This window comes from Mustelus asterias, chromosome 2 (genome assembly GCF_964213995.1).
Source record: "Mustelus asterias chromosome 2, sMusAst1.hap1.1, whole genome shotgun sequence".
NCBI classification, from domain to species: domain Eukaryota; kingdom Metazoa; phylum Chordata; class Chondrichthyes; order Carcharhiniformes; family Triakidae; genus Mustelus; species Mustelus asterias.
Genome location: NC_135802.1, coordinates 43,571,971 through 43,590,724, shown reverse-complemented (window position 1 = coordinate 43,590,724; position 18,754 = coordinate 43,571,971). Strand labels below are relative to the sequence as shown.

At 44.3% G+C, this 18,754-nt stretch overlaps 1 protein-coding gene across 14 annotated transcripts in view; it reads left to right on the top strand.

The window, feature by feature from the left end:
• Nucleotides 1-18,754, top strand: part of kiaa1217 (KIAA1217 ortholog) — a 583,797-nt gene that overhangs the window by 331,903 nt on the left and 233,140 nt on the right. Inside the window, exon 1 of one of the 14 annotated variants that reach the window (XM_078234228.1) lies at nt 7,912-7,924. The exons of the other annotated variants lie outside the window; for them this stretch is intronic. The gene's annotated coding sequence lies outside the window, so the exon portion shown is untranslated. Of the gene's footprint in view, nt 1-7,911; nt 7,925-18,754 lie in introns of those variants that run through there. 14 annotated transcript variants of the gene reach the window in all.

The following is an 18,754-nucleotide window of genomic DNA, read 5'->3' as shown; positions in this document are numbered from 1 at the left end:
ATAATGTTTTTGGACTATTCAAATAAATCCTGCTGTGGAAGAGAATGGGAATTATCCTGGTGTTCCAAGCCAATATTTAATCTCTCAATCAGCATCATGAAATCAGATTATCTGGTCTGTTTGTGGGAGCTTACTGTGCACAAATTTGCTGCTGCTTTCATACATTACAACAATGACTACATCTCAACAGTACTTCATTGGTGCTAAAGCACTATGCTGAGGTAGTGAAAGGTGCTAATCAATGCAAGTCTTTCTTAAATGTATTTGTTAGCACTATCACAATGCCTGATGAAACTATAAGAATTTTTGCCAACATTTTATCCAGAAATTCTGAAACTAGCTGTAAAGGTAAAATCGTTATAGTCCCAGATGACTGTAGCCTGCTCTCCCTCTCAAAGGTGGTGATTTAACCTGAGGATCACCACACCTCAGGCAAGGGGCAAGGTTGAGAAGGCAGCGCCTTCATGAATAACCTCAGCCGGTACAGGAATTGAATCAGGGCTGTTGGTGTTACTCTGCATCGTGAACCAGCTGTCCAGCCAACTGAGCTAAACCAACTAGTGTGCTACTTTTGCTGCAGCTGGGATTGGCTAAGAGAAGACAGACCAGAGGACTAATCTGGGACTGTCATGGTATCTCTCAGCCTGGTGCATTTGTCTAAAGTGTTAATGGAGCAGCACCCCCATTATAGTAAGTTACACTGGTGGGCGCGAGAAACCCTGATGTTCCAATCCTTAATTTTAATGTCTAGATTAACAATCATTTTAGGCCATTGTTTTCCTTTGTAATATATATGAGTATTTTATATGAAAGCACAATGATGTGCTTGGTGATTACAAGTGTATCATGTTGAAGAATTACTTGGGTAAGTTTTCATCTCCAGTGTTCCTAAATTCTGCATATTAGATTCTACTGCATAAAGCTCTGTCCCTCTAAATATGAAAAATAATCCACTATTAATAGTACATATACAAAAAGTATATACATACAAAAAGAGTTATGTTTCTACAACTCCAGGGGTTAAAGGGATAAGGGGGAAAGGGGGATCAGGATAGTGAATTTGATGATCAGCCATGGTGAGGGGGTCAGATAGGCGTTTTTGCGGACACAGACGGGACTCTCGGATGGTGGTTTGCCTCCCTGGTGCAGGGGTCCGGGATGTCTCTGGTCGAGTCCCAGAAATCCTGAAGGGGGAGGGAGAGGAGCCGAAGGTCGTGATGCATATAGGTACTGCTGACATAGGTAGGAAGAGGGAAGGGGTCATGAAAAGAGAATATAGGGAGTTAGGTAGACAGCTGAGAAAGAGGAATGCAAAGGTAGTAATCTCGGGATTGCTGCCTGTGCCGCGGGAGAGTGAGAACAGGAATCGGTGGAGAATGAATGCGTGGCTGAGGGACTGGAGCAAGGGACAAGGATTTGGGTACTTGGATCATTGGGACCTCTTTAGGGGCAGGTGTGACCTGTTTAAAAAAGACGGGTGGCACTTGAATCCCAGGGGGACCAATATCCTGGCGGGAAGGTTGGCTAAGGCTACTGGAGAGACTTTAAACTAGAAAGGTTGGGGGGAGGGAATCGAAATGAGGGGACTGAGAGCGAGGAGGTTAGCTCGCAAATAGATAAGGAATGTAAACAGGGTAAGAGGGAGGTTAGACGAGTGATGGAGAAGGGAAGTGCTCAGGCTGAAGGTCTGAGATGTGTCTATTTTAATGCCAGGAGTGTAGTGAATAAAGTGGATGAGCTTAGAGCGTGGATTGCTGCTTCGAATTGTGATGTGGTGGCCATTACGGAGACTTGGATGTCTCAGGGACAGGACTGGGTGCTTCAGGTGCCGGGTTTTAGATGTTTCAGGAAGGACAGGGAGGGAGGCAAGAGAGGGGGGGGGAGTGGCACTGTTGATCAGGGATAGTGTCACGGCTGTAGAGAAGGTGGACGCCGTGGAGGGATTGACTACGGAGTCTCTGTGGGTGGAGGTGAGGAACAGGAAGGGGTCGGTAACGTTGCTGGGTGTTTTCTATAGGCCGCCCAACAGTAACTGAGATGTTGAGGAGCAGATGGGGAAACAGATCCTGGAGAGATGTAGGAATAACAGAGTTGTCGTGATGGGAGATTTTAATTTCCCAAACATAGATTGGAATATCCCTAGGGCTAGGGGTTTGGATGGAGAGGAGTTTGTTAGGTGTGTCCAGGAGAGTTTCCTGACACAGTATGTGGATAAGCCTACTAGAGGAGAGGCTGTACTTGATCTGGTGCTGGCTAATGAACCTGGACAGGTGGAGGATCTCTCAGTGGGTGAGCATCTTGGGGATAGCGATCATAATTCTATCTCCTTCACGATAGCATTGGAAAGAGATAGGATCAGGCAGGCTAGGAAAGTGTTTCTCTGGAGTAAAGGGAAATACAGTGTCATCAGGGAGGAAATTAGACGGGTAAATTGGAAGGAGGCATTCTTGGGGAAAAGTACCGAAGGAAAGTGGAGGTTTTTCAAGGAATGTTTGTCTGGAGCTCTGCATGACAATGTTCCGATGAGACAGGGGGGTGTTGGTAGGGTACGGGAACCGTGGTGCACGAAGGTTGTGATGAACCTGGTGAATAAGAAAAGAGAGGCGTACAGAAGGTTCAGAGAGCTAGGAGGTGTTAAGGATTTAGAGGAGTATACAGGATGTAGGAAGGAGCTTAAGAAGGAAATTAGGAGAGCGAGAAGGGGTCATGAGAAGGCCTTGGCGGGTAAGATTAAGGAGAATCCCAAGGCTTTCTACAAATATGTCAAGAGTAAAAGGATGAGATGTGAAGGCATAGGACCCTTAAAAGGTGAAGGGGGAAAAGTTTGTGCGGAACCGTTAGAAATGGCGGAGCTGCTTAATGAATACTTTACCTCGGTATTCACGGTGGAAAGGGATCTGGGTGGTTGTACTGCTTGTTTGCGGTGGACAGAAAGGATCGAGCATGTGGACATAAAGAAAGAGGATGTGTTGGAACTATTGAATGGCATCAAGGTTGGTAAGTCGCCGGGACCGGATGGGATGTACCCCAGGTTACTGTGGGAGGCGAGGGAGGAGATTGCGGAGCCTTTGGCGATGATCTTTGCATCGTCGATGGAGACGGGAGAGGTTCCGGAGGATTGGAGGATTGCAGATGTGGTCCCTATATTCAAGAAAGGGAACAGGGACAGCCCGGGAAATTACCGACCGGTGAGTCTAACCTCAGTGGTTGGTAAGTTGATGGAGAGGATCCTGAGAGACAGGATTTATGATCATCTAGAGAAGTTTAGTATGATCAAAAGTAGTCAGCACGGCTTTGTCAAGGGCAGGTCGTGCCTTACGAGCCTGGTTGAGTTCTTTGAAAATGTGACCAAACACATTGACGAAGGAAGAGCGGTGGATGTGGTCTATATGGACTTCAGCAAGGCGTTCGATAAGGTCCCCCATGCAAGACTTCTTGAGAAAGTGAGAGGGCATGGGATCCAAGGGGCTGTTGCCTTGTGGATCCAGAACTGGCTTGCCTGCAGAAGGCAGAGAGTGGCTGTGGAGGGGTCTTTCTCTGCATGGAGGTCAGTGACCAGTGGAGTGCCCCAGGGATCTGTTCTGGGACCCTTGCTGTTTGTCATTTTCATAAATGACCTGGATGAGGAAGTGGAGGGATGGGTTGGTAAGTTTGCTGACGACACCAAGGTAGGTGGTGTTGTGGATAGTTTGGAGGGATGTCAGAAGTTGCAGCGAGACATAGATAGAATGCAAGACTGGGCGGAGAAGTGGCAGATGGACTTCAACCCGGATAAGTGTGTGGTGATCCATTTTGGCAGATCCAATGGGATGAAGCAGCAGTATAATATGAAGGGTACCATTCTTAGCAGTGTAGAGGATCAGAAGGACCTTGGGGTCCGGGTCCATAGGACTCTTAAATCGGCCTCGCAAGTGGAGGATGCGGTCAAGAAGGCGTACGGCGTACTGGCCTTCATTAATCGAGGGATTGAGTTTAGGAGTCGGGAGATAATGCTGCAGCTTTATAGGACCCTGGTTAGACCCCACTTGGAGTACTGCGCGCAGTTCTGGTCACCTCATTACAGGAAAGATGTTGAAGCCATTGAAAGGGTGCAGAGGAGATTTACAAGGATGTTGCCTGGATTGGGGGGCATGCCTTATGAGGATAGGTTGAGGGAGCTTGGTCTCTTCTCCCTGGAGAGACGAAGGATGAGAGGTGACCTGATAGAGGTTTACAAGATGTTGAGAGGTCTGGATAGGGTAGACTCCCAGAGGCTATTTCCAAGGGCTGAAATGGTTGCTACGAGAGGACACAGGTTTAAGGTGCTGGGGGGTAGGTACAGAGGAGATGTCAGGGGTAAGTTTTTCACTCAGAGGGTGGTGGGTGAGTGGAATCGGCTGACGTCGGTGGTGGTGGAGGCAAACTCGTTGGGGTCTTTTAAGAGACTTCTGGATGAGTACATGGGATTTAATGGGATTGAGGGCTATAGATAGGCCTAGAGGTGGGGATGTGATCGGCGCAACTTGTGGGGCGAAGGGCCTGTTTGTGCTGTGGCTTTCTATGTTCTATGATCAAAATGAATGATGGAGCAGGCTTGAAAGGCCAAATGGCTACTCCTGCTTCTAGTCTCTACGTTTCTGTAATGCATTTTAAAAACCTGATAAACAGATGCACATCTGGAGCAAATGCTGTCAGTTTTTATTTGTTTATTTTCGTGCACTGGAAAACCAAGGCAAATTTGAACATTTGTTTGGCATCAAATTTTATGTAATCTGAAATAATGGCTCAGTAGTGACAATGGGCTAATGGGTACGGCAGCAATATAAATCAGCTACAATATAACAGCTTATTACAATCTAATTTCTGTCCTAGAGAAGAGATGAGGGCTAACCTATCTTGGTTACATACCTTATAATAAGTTTAATTAGCATCCCTCAGGGCTCCTTCCAGAGAGCCAAAGAAGCTACTGGTATATTCTAGTTCATCTGGAGTGAGATGGACTCAGCTGGGTTAAGGTTTTTGTAAGTTAAGAAGCATTACCCTCTGGATGGTTAAGTATACATGTTGTTATTCTCAAAATACACCGAAGACATCTCATTCCTTGATGAAGATTCAATTTAAATATGATTGTCCAACTTTAATGTTTTGAAATACTTTAAGCAATATCGACCTTGTTTACAGAAGTATCCTATTTTAATTGATGTCTGTATTTTCATTGCGTGGAGAAACTATGTTAATCTGAATTTATGCTGTACAGTGTGATGGAATTTTTTCATTCAACATTCAGGATACTTCTCTATTTATCCCTTCTGACGTGCGCCAAGACCCAAGTGGTTATTCTTTATTTGTAACATGGGCAGTGTTAACAAACTGTTTGGCTGCATTGAAAGCACCACAGTTGAGGCAGATATCTTTTCACCCTGTGTCCATTATGCACCCCTTTCAGAGTAACTGGATAGCAATCGGGAGCAGGAAGAATGGCTGTAATTACTTTCTTTCCAGCCCAGGATGGTGATGCCAATTCTACTTCAGTTGCCACTCCAACTGAGATCCTCTGACACAATGCAAGCAGGAGTGACTCTGTGATTTTCAGCTTAGTAATTCATCAAGGAGCTATGAAGCAGACTGAAAATGAATACAGATGTCCTGACATATGAAAGCATGAAGCGTGACGTGATAAAATACGCAAAGCATTGCCTCAATCACGTTGCTTTTGCTATCACAGGTGAGGTCCCTGAGGATTGGAGGATAGCGAATGTGGTCCCGTTGTTTAAGAAGGGTAGCAGTGATAACCCGAGAAATTATAGGTCGGTGAGCTTGACGTCCGTGGTAGGGAAGTTGTTGGAGAGGATTCTTAGAGACAGGATGTATGTGCATTTAGAACGGAACAATCTCATTAGTGACAGACAGCATGGTTTTGTAAGAGGGAGGTCGTGCCTTACAAATTTGGTGGAGTTTTTTGAGGAAGTGACAAAAACGGTTGACGAAGGAAGGGCCGTGGATGTCGTCTATATGGATTTCAGTAAGGCATTTGACAAAGTCCCATATGGCAGGTTGGTTAAGAAGGTTAAGGCTCATGGGATACAAGGAGAAGTGGCTGGATGGGTGGAGAACTGGCTTGGCCATAGGAGACAGAGGGTAGCGGTCGAAGGGCATTTTTCCGGCTGGAGGTCTGTGACCAGTGGTGTTCCGCAGGGCTCTGTACTGGGACCTCTGCTATTTGTGATATATATAAATGATTTGGAAGAAGGTGTAACTGGTGTTATCAGCAAGTTTGCGAATGACACAAAGATGGCTGGACTTGCGGATAGCGATGAGCATTGTTGGGCAATACAGCAGGATATAGATAGGCTGGAAAATTGGGCGGAGAGGTGGCAGATGGAATTTAATCCGGATAAATGCGAAGTGATGCATTTTGGAAGAAATAATGTAGGGAGGAGTTATACAATAAATGGCAGAGTCATCAAGAGTATAGAAACACAGAAGGACCTAGGTGTGCAAGTCCACAAATCCTTGAAGGTGGCAACACAGGTGGAGAAGGTGGTGAAGAAGGCATATGGTATGCTTGCCTTTATAGGACGGGGTATAGAGTATAAAAGCTGGAGTCTGATGATGCATCTGTATAGAACGCTGGTTAGGCCACATTTGGAGTACTGCGTCCAGTTCTGGTCGCCGCACTACCAGAAGGACGTGGAGGCTTTAGAGAGAGTGCAGAGAAGGTTTACCAGGATGTTGCCTGGTATGGAGGGTCTTAGCTATGAGGAGAGATTGGGTAAACTGGGGTTGTTCTCCCTGGAAAGACGGAGGATGAGGGGAGATCTAATAGAGGTGTACAAGATTATGAAGGGGATAGATAGGGTGAACGGTGGGAAGCTTTTTCCCAGATCAGAAGTGACGATCACGAGGGGTCACGGGCTCAAGGTGAGAGGGGCGAAGTATAACTCAGATATTAGAGGGATGTTTTTTACACAGAGGGTGGTGGGGGCCTGGAATGCGCTGCCAAGTAGGGTGGTGGAGGCAGGCACGCTGACATCGTTTAAGACTTACCTGGATAGTCACATGAGCAGCCTGGGAATGGAGGGATACGAACGATTGGTCTAGTTGGACCAAGGAGCGGCACAGGCTTGGAGGGCTGAAGGGCCTGTTTCCTGTGCTGTTCTGTTCTTTGTTCTTTTGTTCTTTGTTATCACCAGTGCACATTTTCAGGAACTTAATATACACCAAATGTCCACCCAACAGGACTGTATTTCACAAGTGAATACATGGATGCCATGTCCCAGCTGAAAGCTTATGCAGCAAACAATGGAGGAAAAAGGATTGTTGCCTCCCACATATGAAGAGATAATGTATCTTTATTACTGTGGGATTCTTGTAGTGGTGCTCAGCACTGCAGTGGAAAGGGCAGGTTCATTCCCTCCATTCTTAAAAGCCAACTTTAGCAGTTGGAGCTGTAGCATCTGCTGTGGGTAGGGGAAACTGATGGAGGTCATCTCAACATTGGTGGTTAGTTGCACTATTTTGAGGCACCCGCAAAAATTTCAGGACGGGGCTGCCTGTCCTCTGCACTAGACGTATGATCCCAGAGAGACCAAGGAACAGGCACCATTTGGAAAGAAGTGATAATTAAATGTAAATTAAAAAGATTAAATGGATGGCTGTGTCTTTGGAGTGGGAATTCAGTAAGCAATCTTTAACCGGTCAGCTTTATGATGAAGCAGTCAGAGGTATAAATTTGACACTCTAGTGCTCTGGGCAACAGAACTGTTTGCACTTTTTAAGTAGAGGATGAGTCATAGAGCTACAGACTTCTGCCGGCTGTCAGCTCTACACAGCAAGAACAACTCTCTCCATTGCGGTTAATACCTTCAGTGACTTGAAAAGGAATAAATGTATTTTTATTATTGCTTATCCTGATGTCGAACAAAGTGGAAACTTTGATGTAAAGGTACAGTTTACAGCAGTGTCTCCTATTCCATGTGCAAATGGCATGTGCCCAGAGCTTTTCTATGACTTATCTATTCATTCCACAATCATGTTCAGATGGACTAATATTGTGGCATGCAATTGACAAGTGATATCAAGCATATATTTGTTCCTTCGGCACGGAGTTGATGAGATGGCGCAATGAGTGAAAAGCTCTAGTGTGCTCCTGAGCTTACCATTCACTAGGATGAGGGTCTGAAGAGGATGTTCAACAGTTTTGAATGGAAGTGGTCGAAATGTTTTGACAGGTAGCTAAACCCAGGGATGAAAGGGAATATCAAGTGTTGAAGAAATTGGCTCATTTTTCTGCTTTCTAGACATGAGGAGTGACAGACCTGTCTGAAATGTTCCCATCAGCAAGTTATTTCTGACTCCTGAACTGTTACTTGTGTATGGAGGGTAATCAAAGCAAGAACAGAATACGCAGTACAGCAGATTAGACAGCACCTGTAAAGAGAAAAGACGGGTTGGCCTTTCAGGTGTAACCCCTCATTAGAATGGACTTTTTTCCTCATTTGAACAGCTTTCTTTTTATTTTGTACAGCCTCCTGTCTTTGTGTATGTTTATTGGTACAGGTTTAAAGCACGCAATTCTATGCAATTATTTTCCATGAGGGGGGAGGATAGTGGGGAACAGAATGTAAGTTATTGCTCTTGGCCTGAATCCTCACTCAGTCACAGGCCAAATTGTGCAGTCAGGCACAGGAGACAGTGCACCTGATTTGTAATCCTCCCATTTTTCCTAATCAACAGCATCATGCCTGAATGTCTCATCTGACTTTTATCGAGCAAGGCACCATACTGGGAGGACAAGAATGTAGAATTAAGCCCATTGTAATTATTACACATTGTAATAATGGAGTGTCAGAAATGTATAGGGTGAAATCCATTAAAACGGAGTGAAAAGCAGTCTATGTATGATATTGATAATTGACATTTGGCGAATTCTACTTAATATGCTTTGCTTTCACTTTCCCATTTACCCTGGTGCGCTATTAACTGCCATTTGCAGAACTTTTAATTCTCCATTGTTTATTGAGAGTCTGCATTGAGCTTGAATTTCCCTACATTACGCCTACAGTTATCTCTGTGTTTCTCTTGGCATTCTCCAGAGGACCCATTGAGTCACCGCTTTGCTTCCTTGTGACCAGTATCACCAACTGACCTGTTCTCTCTCTCTCTTTCGCCTTCCCGTCCAGCAGAGTGCTGTGAGTTTACCTGAACAACTTCCTTTCCTACTCTCATTATTTCCTTCTCTTTGCATTTCTTTCCAAATGTCTGTTTACTCAAGAACGAGGTGTTTGCCATAGCCTTATTTGTGGATAATTGATTTAACACCATGGCTTTTAAGAAAACTTGGTTTATAAATCATGACACCTTGCCTCTTAGCAAAGCCACTTCACCTGGCTACACTTTCCACCTCTCGCCCTGCCAAACTGTTGCAAATTACAGCCTATTTCATCTCCTGACACCTCTCCCTTCAAATATTTCAATTTGTTACAATTTCTTGCTTCTCCTGTAAAATCCTCATTATCTACTGCATCTCTATGCTCCGTTTTATCCCAATCCAGATTTCTCAAAAGCCTGTAGATGCTGAATCAATTATAGCTTTTGAGACAGATTTTTAAAAAAATACTTTTCCAATTCAATCAAATCAAATCCAATTCAGAGTCTCAACAAGTTGAGACATTTCAGATTCAGGCTGACAAGACAGGGCGAGCGACCAAACCACCCTGTCCTGGGCCTGATCTACATGAGCCAAGCTGATTGGAGAAGGGGGAGGTTCCTCCTCCAAGACTTGAGCTCATTTGCATCTTAGCCAAAAGGCCGAGATGCCGCTTTAAAAAATTGCTTCATATGAAACATATGAAGCCTCAGCGTAACCTAATGACCTTGACCAAGTGCGGCCGACCATGGGCTGCCGTCCATACACTAGATCTAAGTTTGAGACAGATAGTAAAGCCTTAGTCCAAGTCACAAATTATATCCTTTTGTGATCATGATACACCAATCCTCCTCATCCTCATCCACATTTTGGTAGGTTGACTGCATTCTTCTCTTTAAGTTCCTCTGCTCTGTTGTCCAGCAAGTGGGCTGCCCTTGCTTGGTTTTCCTTTCACAATCCAGCCTTGTCCAAACTGCAGCAATGGCTCCTCTTCTCTCCCCGAGCCAGCATCTCTGGAGTATCTTGAGAATCTATCCTTGGTCCCTTGCTCATCTATGATGCGCTTGATGATATTGTTCAAAAACATGGGGTCAAGTGTTGGCACCCACCTCTCTGTCTCCTCCACCTCTCCTGAACACACCACTGCCCCAATGTTGTCAAGCTGCTTGTCGGATGTCCAGCTCTGGACGAGCCGCTGTGTACTCCAGTTAAATATGCATAAGTCCAAAGTTGTCGTCTTTGGCGTATACTATGAATTCCATTGACCCTTGTCACTAATTTCACCCCTCCAAGGTCAAACCAGACTGTTTGCATTTCCAGTATCCCATTTGCCCCTGTTATTAGTCACACAGACTATTCATTTCCTGCTCTGTAACATCACCCATCTCTGCGCTTGTCTCAGCTAATCTACTGCTAGAACCTGTATCCATGTCCCTTTCTAAGTGCTTCTGCTCAAAGACCTTCCTAAAGTCCTCAAACTTTTAGTTACCTCTCTTAATAGTCTCTCATCAGCCTCTGCTTATAGTTTTCTGCAGTGTCTAGGAACACTTTCCTGTTTTAAAATGCAACTGCTGTTATTGATTAGCATTAACTGAGGCAAAGGCAGCCTGCATGTAATAATTTTCTTTTGACCGGATTAACTGTGGCGTTAGGATGTGGCAGAAATTAGCAGCAGGGGAATGGAGCTGGGAACCACTGGAAGAAGGGTTTTGAGTCCAAAGATGTGCAGGTTAGATGGATTGACCATGCTAAATTGCCTTTTAGTGATCCATGCTGTGTAGGCTAGGGGGATTAGCGCGGTAAATACGCAAGGTTATGGGGATAGGGCCTGGTTGGAATTGTTGTTGGTGCAGGCTCAAAGGGCTGAATGGCCTCTTTCTGCATTGTAGGGTTTCTGTGATTCTATGATTCTTTGCAGATAATCAAAGTTTGGAGGTTCCAGCATGAATGGTAGTAGGCTGAAGCTGGGGAGGATCCAAGACCATTCGAGGGATCTTCAGGAAGGAGTCCTCTTCCTCCTGATCACAAGCAGTTGGTGCAGATCTTTAAATCTTACTGTGGCCTCCCATCTTGGATCTGCTGCCAGACAACCCACAGTGTGCGATGTCCCCAGTGTTTAATTTTTTTTTAATGACACTGGGCTGCAACGTTTTGAATGTTAATGAGGCCACCGTTTACCTTTTGCCTCGTCGATGGGTTGATTAGGCATTGGGAAAGTTTAAATATGATGTGGAGATGCCGGCGTTGGACTGGGGTAAACACAGTAAGAGTTTTAACAACACCAGGTTAAAGTCCAACAGGTTTATTTGGGAGCAAATGCCATTAGCTTTCGGAGCCCTGCCACGGAGCAGGACTTTAACCTGGTGTTGTTAAAACTCTTGCAAAGTTTAAATAGCCAGACCACCATCCCTGTTGAGCGGCTGGGGTGGAGGGACTTGGGCAGACAAAGGGTAAAAATAGCGGCCCAGTTGGACATGTAATTTGCTACTTCTTTCTGATCTCATAGCTGCCGCTGGATATATTTACTCAGTGTTGATACCCTGAGATAGAGATTAGAAATGGTAGAGTGAGTCACTGTCGCAACTGAGCCAAGACCTGAAAACTAGATGCCTATCTGCTTTCCTGGTCAGAAGCTATTATAAAGGCTGCTTTGCAGATTGAAGTGTAACGCTGAAATTGTGATCTGATTTGAATTTTCTCCTGGCTTCTTCCTTTTTCCACCTGCTGCTCTGCAGCCACTAACTCTTGCTGGACTGTAGTTCCATCTACCCGTTCAATAGCTCACCCAAGTGGCCACTTTTCAAACAGGAGCCTCAACAGTGAAGCCTAGACTTTCAGTCAGTGAGATTCTAATATTGGCAACAACCCATTTTGTATGAATGGGTTTAAGATTATCGTGAGAACAATGCTAACCAGAAAATGTGGGCTTGTGTGTAGCAGGCTGTCCAATGATTTAACTACACCACAGCTGATCCAGGGATCACAGAAACATTTATAAGGAGGGTTACTATAGTGATCAGAAGCAGCAACCTTGGTCAGATTCTTCCCTCTCCCCTTATCTCAGCAAAGAATTGTAACAGTCTGGTTTCTGCCACTGTGGCTGTGATCAATTAACCCTGAACAAACTGGGAATTGAACCATATCCGTGTGGCTTAGTGCTCTGCTCGTGAGTGTTTTTACTCACTGAAGCGAAATGTCCAAATTCATCTTGTTTATAGTGTATACAGAGTAAGAGATTAGGCGTCGTTAATGACTCAAATGTAGTGTGTGTTCCATTCTCTGGCTGAAAGGGGAGGTAAGTATCCTCTTCCAGCGTGTTTGTCTCCATGTAGCTACTGGGGAGTTGTTTGGGTTCAGGGAATGTTTTATTTCCACCCAATAGGAGCATTTTGCTTCATTTAGTTCCTCTGGGGAGTATACAGAGTAAAAGATTAGGCTTCATTCATAATGACTCAAATGTAGTTTTGCTACATTCCCTGACAGGGGGAGGTGAGTATCCTCCTCCAGGGTGTCTCCATGTAGTTAGCTGCTAGAGGCTGTGAAGTATTTGGTCATAAAGGCTACTGACATTACATATAAACTAGGCTCCTTTCCCTGTTTGAGATCCCTTGAGTCCCAGTATCTGCCCTTGCACAGCACCAAGATGACTCTGGCCCAAGTCACTGACTTCCTTTATGATTGTGACCATTGGGCACCATTCACCGCAATGCAACATTTGTAATGATGAATCAACTCATGCCTTTTTACCACCATGCAATCTTGGGTTAGGTCCAAAGGACAGATCACATCTGGCTCTTCTCCTACGTGCTCCAATACAGCCCACATATCTATAGCAATGGTGAAAATCTCACCTTTGTATGCTTATACACATAATACATTTTTGGTTCCTTTCTCGTATACATGTTGTCTCATAGGTTTATGATTGATTAATACCCAATTTGTCCTCTCCATCAGTCCCTTTCACTCCATGACCTATGTTGACAAGGCCGTCTTAAGTACCTTACAGCCCTCTTGGACATAGGTGTAGAACTCTCTGGCATGGCTCATAATTCAAACACAAAGGGTGGCATTGTATGGCTCAGTCGTGGCAGGGGCATGGCCAGAAAATATGATGAGCCGTTCAAAACTCGGTTGGTTATGGCGGGACTGGAAATCCCACTGGCGGGGGAGTTGTAAAATTCCCCCCATATTCTTCTCCTTTAAGTTTCAATGTTGATCTCTGGAGTTCTGCTCCGAGTGCTCTGAAACAAATAGCAACAGGTTTACTAACCACGCAACTATTATGCTAAGTTCTGTTTTCAACCGAAGAGCAGCACAACTGGTGAGGGGTGGGCAGTGATGTAACGTTTATTAGCATCACCATGGGGAAACGCTCATGATTTCCCATACGTAAAATTCCCCATTTGAGTCGGGTTACTTGGGAGGCCCTAAGTGAACTTGAGGTCCTTCCGCAATGGGAATAAAATGAGCTGGAAATTAAACATTCCCTGTACCAAAAGCACTCCCAATAACTAGCTACAGAGAGACAGACTGGAAGAGGATACTTGCCTCTACTTTCAGTCAGGGAATGGTGCAAAAACTAGCTTCATTGTGAATGAAGCCTAATCTTTTACTTTATATACATTAAACAAACAGATGAATTTGGGAGCTAGGTGGCGACAGCTCTCTTACAAACTGTAGGACATGTAGGCAATGAATTTGTATCAGACCAAATGTTGGCATTGAGAACTACTCCACTTTGTTTGCAAATTAATACATTCTGTGGACAAATGGATATGTTTCATGACGATTTTTCAAGTGGCTGACATTTGCATGCCCAGATTTGTGCGCTGTCTGTCACATTTCTGCAATTTTCTGTGTTCTCCAAATATACCTTCTGCATCACTATTTGTGGGCTTTGAGATGTGTTTGGGAACTTTTCATTTTGCATTATTGTAGTTAATTTTTTAAAGACTAAAATAAAATGATTTTTATTCTTTCATAGGATGTGAGTATTGTTGGCAGGACCAGCATTTATTGCCCATTCCTATTTTCCTTTCAGCTCGCTGCAGTCCATTTGGTATAGGTTACATCCACAATGCTGTTAGGAAGGGAGTTTTAGGATTTTAACCCAGCAATTGAGAAGAAATGGCAATATAGTTCCAAGGCAGGATGGTGTGCGACATGGTGGTCTAATATGTCTGTTGCCCTTGTCCTTCTATCTAGGTGGCTGCAGTCATGGGTTAGGAAGTTGCTGTTTAAGTGCCTTAATTGGCAAGTTGTAGCACATCTTGTAGATGGTGTACACTGCTGCTGGTGCCAGGCAAGTGGAGATATTCCCTCACACTCCTGACTTGTGCCTTGTAGATGGTGGACAGGTTTTAGGGAGTCACTTGCTGCAGAATTCCCAGCTTCTGACCTCTTGTAGCCACAGTATTTGTATGGTTGGTCTAGCTGGATAAGGGGGGCAGTGATGTGTGTGGGTAGTGGGGGGGTGGGTAAGGGGGACAGTGATGTGTGTGGGTAGTGGGGGGGGTAGGTAAGGGGGACAGTGACGTGTGTGGGTAGTGGGGGAGTGGATAAGGGGAACAGTGATGTCTGTGGGGGGTGGGTGGATAAGGGGGACAGTGATGTGTGTGGGTAGTGGGGGGGTGGGTAAGGGGGACAGTGATGTGTGTGGGTAGTGGGGGGAGTGGATAAGGGGGACAGTGATGTGTGTGGGTAGTGGGGGGTGGGTGAATAAGGGGGACAGTGATGTGTGTGGGTAGTGGGGGGGGTGGGTGGATAAGGGGGACAGTGATGTGTGTGGGTAGTGGGGGGTGGGTGGATAAGGGGGCAGTGATGTGTGTGGGGGCTTTCACTCCCGCTTGTCCCTCCTGGGCAGCTTTCTCCGCTTTCTGCGGCCCGGGAGCGATCTGACATTCGGCGTGCTTTTTCAGATTTTTTTTCCAACTGCGCATGCGCAGTTCAGAGCTCCGATCGTTTCGGCTGCGTTAAGCCCCGCCCACAGTGCAAATTGGACCCCTGATTTTTTTTCAGGCTGAGTGTGTATGGGAGCACCTGAAAGCAGATTTCTAAGTCGGATCTGCATTATGCCCAGATTCAGCACTTGGAATGAAAATGGTAAAATCAAGCCCTTAGTAATCATCTGTGAACATCCCCACTTCTGCCTTTATGATCAAGGGAAGATCATCAATGAAGCAGCTGTAAATGATTGGACTTTGGAACTACCCTGACGGTCGCGTGCAGCAGTATTTTAAAATACTCTATATGGCATAAATAGGCATCCATTGTGATTGCTGCAAACATTATTTTACTAATCTTCATCCTTGGAAGAGTTGAGCAGTACGCTCTTTCCTTTAGCCATTTTAATCTTTTGGAGGTGGGACTTGGTTGTTTGTACCGATATTAATGGAAATAAAAAGCTCTTGTCCTTTAAATGTAGAATTTCCAAGTAGTTGGCCTATCCTCAGTTTCCACAAATGCTAACACTGAGTACCAAAAGCTATTTGTGAAGGAAGTGTTGAGTGTCGAAGTGAATGGCTGAACTAGTAGTGTAACAGAGTGATCAACCATGGATTTTCAGACCTGTTCCTCATCTAGGGAGAATTGCTGGACTGTTAGAACTCTGCCAAAATACTATTGTACAATCAGGAAGGGACAGACCGATGCCAGACTTCTCTCTTGCACCTCCTGGTGGACAGTTGCAGAGGACCATTGGCGGGGGCCTGGGAGGCTGCTTTCTCCAATTGTTATCAGAGAAAGCAAGAAGTAGAATTAATTCTGAAGAATGTGATATTTTATAGTATGTTTGGAATAATAGTTGAGAAATATGTTAATGGATTTGCCGATGTCTTTTAGTCTTTCAAGACAGCGCCATGTTTTCATGGAGAAAATGTATACAATTTGACCATATCACATGTATTGTTTAATGTCTGTCTGCTATGTACACAGCTGGTTGTTGAGCCCTGCTGCAGCAGAAGTATATACATCCCAATATAATTTATAGGTTGTCTAGACAGGGGGAAACAAGACCTTTTAGTGCAGGCAGTTGCATTTAGAAGTTAGCCCAATTTTTAACTGTTCCATGGTGCCATATTTCTGATGAAAGCAAGCTGTTATCTAAGTACTTTGTAATAAAAGCCGATTCACAAATTGAAGCTGCACACTAGGGGAATATTTATCTTTGCTTCTTTAAATACGTAATATTTAATATCAGATATCTATCCAACAACTGACCCCAACTGAATGAACCTCAAGAGGCAAAGCTGTCTGCTGTTATATTTTCAAGCCTGGGTGGGAAGCTAACACAGATTTAACTGGTTAAATTCCAATAGTTTTCAGGATTCTTAAACAAGCTTGTGAGCCTCGTAGTTTTGGCTCTAAGCCAAAGACCTTTTGGTCTAAATAAGTGGATCATGCCCTTTATAGAAAGAGAGTTGCTCCTCATATAAGATGAATAAAAACTATTGGCGTGGATTCCTTTGTAATTTGATCTGGAAACCTTTCAGCATGGTGAAAGGTTTGCAATGATGGTGGTGTAGTGGTAATGTCATTGGACTGGTATTCGAGAGGCCCTGCCTAATGCTGTGGGGCCATGGATTCAAATCCCACCACGGCAACTAGTGGAATTTAAATCAAATTAATAAAAATCTCGAACTGAAAGCTCAGTGATGGTGACCACGAATGGATTGTTGTAAAAAACTGGTCTGGTTCACAAATGCCCTTTAGGGAAGGAAATCTGCCCCCCATATCTAGTCTGGCCTATATGTGACTCTAGATCCGCAGTAACGTGGCTGACTTATAACTGCTTTGAAATGGCATGGTGGCACAGTGGTGAGCACTGCTGCCTCATAGCGCCAAGGACCTGAGTTCGATTCCCTGTCTGTGTGAAGTTTGCACGTTCTCCCCGTGTCTGCGTAGGTTTCCTCTGGGTGCTCTAGTTTCCTCCCACAGTCCAAAGATGTGCGGGTTAGGTGGATTGGCCATGCTAAGTTGTCCCTTAGTGTCAGGGGGACTGGGTAAGGTAAATGCATTGGGTTATGGGGCTAGGGCCTGGATGGGATTTTGGTCAGTGCAATCTCAATGGGCCGAATGGCCTCCTTCTGCACTATAGGATTCTATTCTATGAATGCAATGGTTCAAGGGAGGGGCAACAAATGCTGACCTTTCCAGTGAAGCTCACGTCCCACAAAAAAGGTACCCAGGCTGGACCTAATGTAAGCTTTTGATGATACTAATTTTTAGGGTTCAATGTCAGTAACATCTGTGGACTTTATTGTTTAACCACAGATTAAATTAAAGAGTTTAGTTTTTAATTTCTGTTTGTGATTCAATTGGCAATTAAGGCAGTTAGGATACTTCGCAGCTGCTTGTGAGGAAATACACTTAATTATTTCACAACTTTAAGTTAATTAAGAATTTTTTTTCTGTCAGCTTTCAAGGAATGGCTAAAAAGTAGTTTGAACTTTGGATGACTTTATTTTGAAGCAAAACCCGCGCAGTGATTTAATTGATGAACTATATTTGTAGGGTAGAACATCTGTATTAGAGGGAAACTATTCTTTCTGTTTTGACATCATGATATGTATTTTTAACATTATGGTTTTGATATTTATAGGAATAAGTCAGAGTATATGTTTACAATAAGTGCATTATTGACAAGAGGATGTCAAAGGTGGCACAGTAGTTAGAATTGCCACCTCAAAGTTCCAGGGACCCAGTTTCAATTCCAGCCTTGGGTGACTGAGTGGAGTTTGCATATTCTCCCTGTTTCTGCGTGGGTTTCCTCCAGGTGCTCTGGTTTCCTCCCATAGTCCAAAGATGTGCTGATTTGGAGGATTGGCCATGCTAAATTGCTCCTTAGTGTCCAGTGATTTGTAGGTTAGATGGATTAGCCCTGGTAAATGCGTGGGGCAATGGGGACAGGGCAGAGGAGAGGGCCTGGGTAAGATACTCTGTTAGAGAGTTGGTGTAGACTTCATGGGCTGCATGGCCTGTTCTGCACTATATTCTATGTGACTTTGTTTTGACTTTTGTATCTAAGGGAAATGTGTTATTTATTTGCAATAGAATGTAAATTCTGGAGGCCCAGAGAAACAAAGGATGAAAATTGGTCTTTTGGTCTACATGGTTCTAGTTATGAGGTAGGATGACTCTAGACGACTCGCAGCTTGAACCATGGAAGAGGTGAATTTGGACAATTTCTAAATAAGGGATTCTGGAATAATAAGTAGGGATAAAAATTGGAAAATTGGACTCTTTGTTGGCACAGTTTGGCTTCTAGGGTTTAGTCTTTTGGACACAGAAGAGAAAGATGTTGCCTGTGCTGGCAATGCTCCAGGACTTACAAATTTTATTTGGAAGTGATTTATGCCTTGACCCTAAATTTTTATACTAACCTTGGAGTTGACCTTGATAAACCCTGATCTGAACCTCAAGCTCCATATCCTAGCCAGCATCAATCTAACTTAATCACACCTTCACTACATTTCTTGCCTCCATCGCCACTTCACTTTTGTTCACTGTAGACTGTTCACCATTCACTGCTACCTGTGTCTGGCTGTGATTCAGTGAAACATTTCAAAATATTATTTACATTTAGAGGATTGCAAGTTGTTTTAGGTTTTTCATATGTGGTAGGCACCA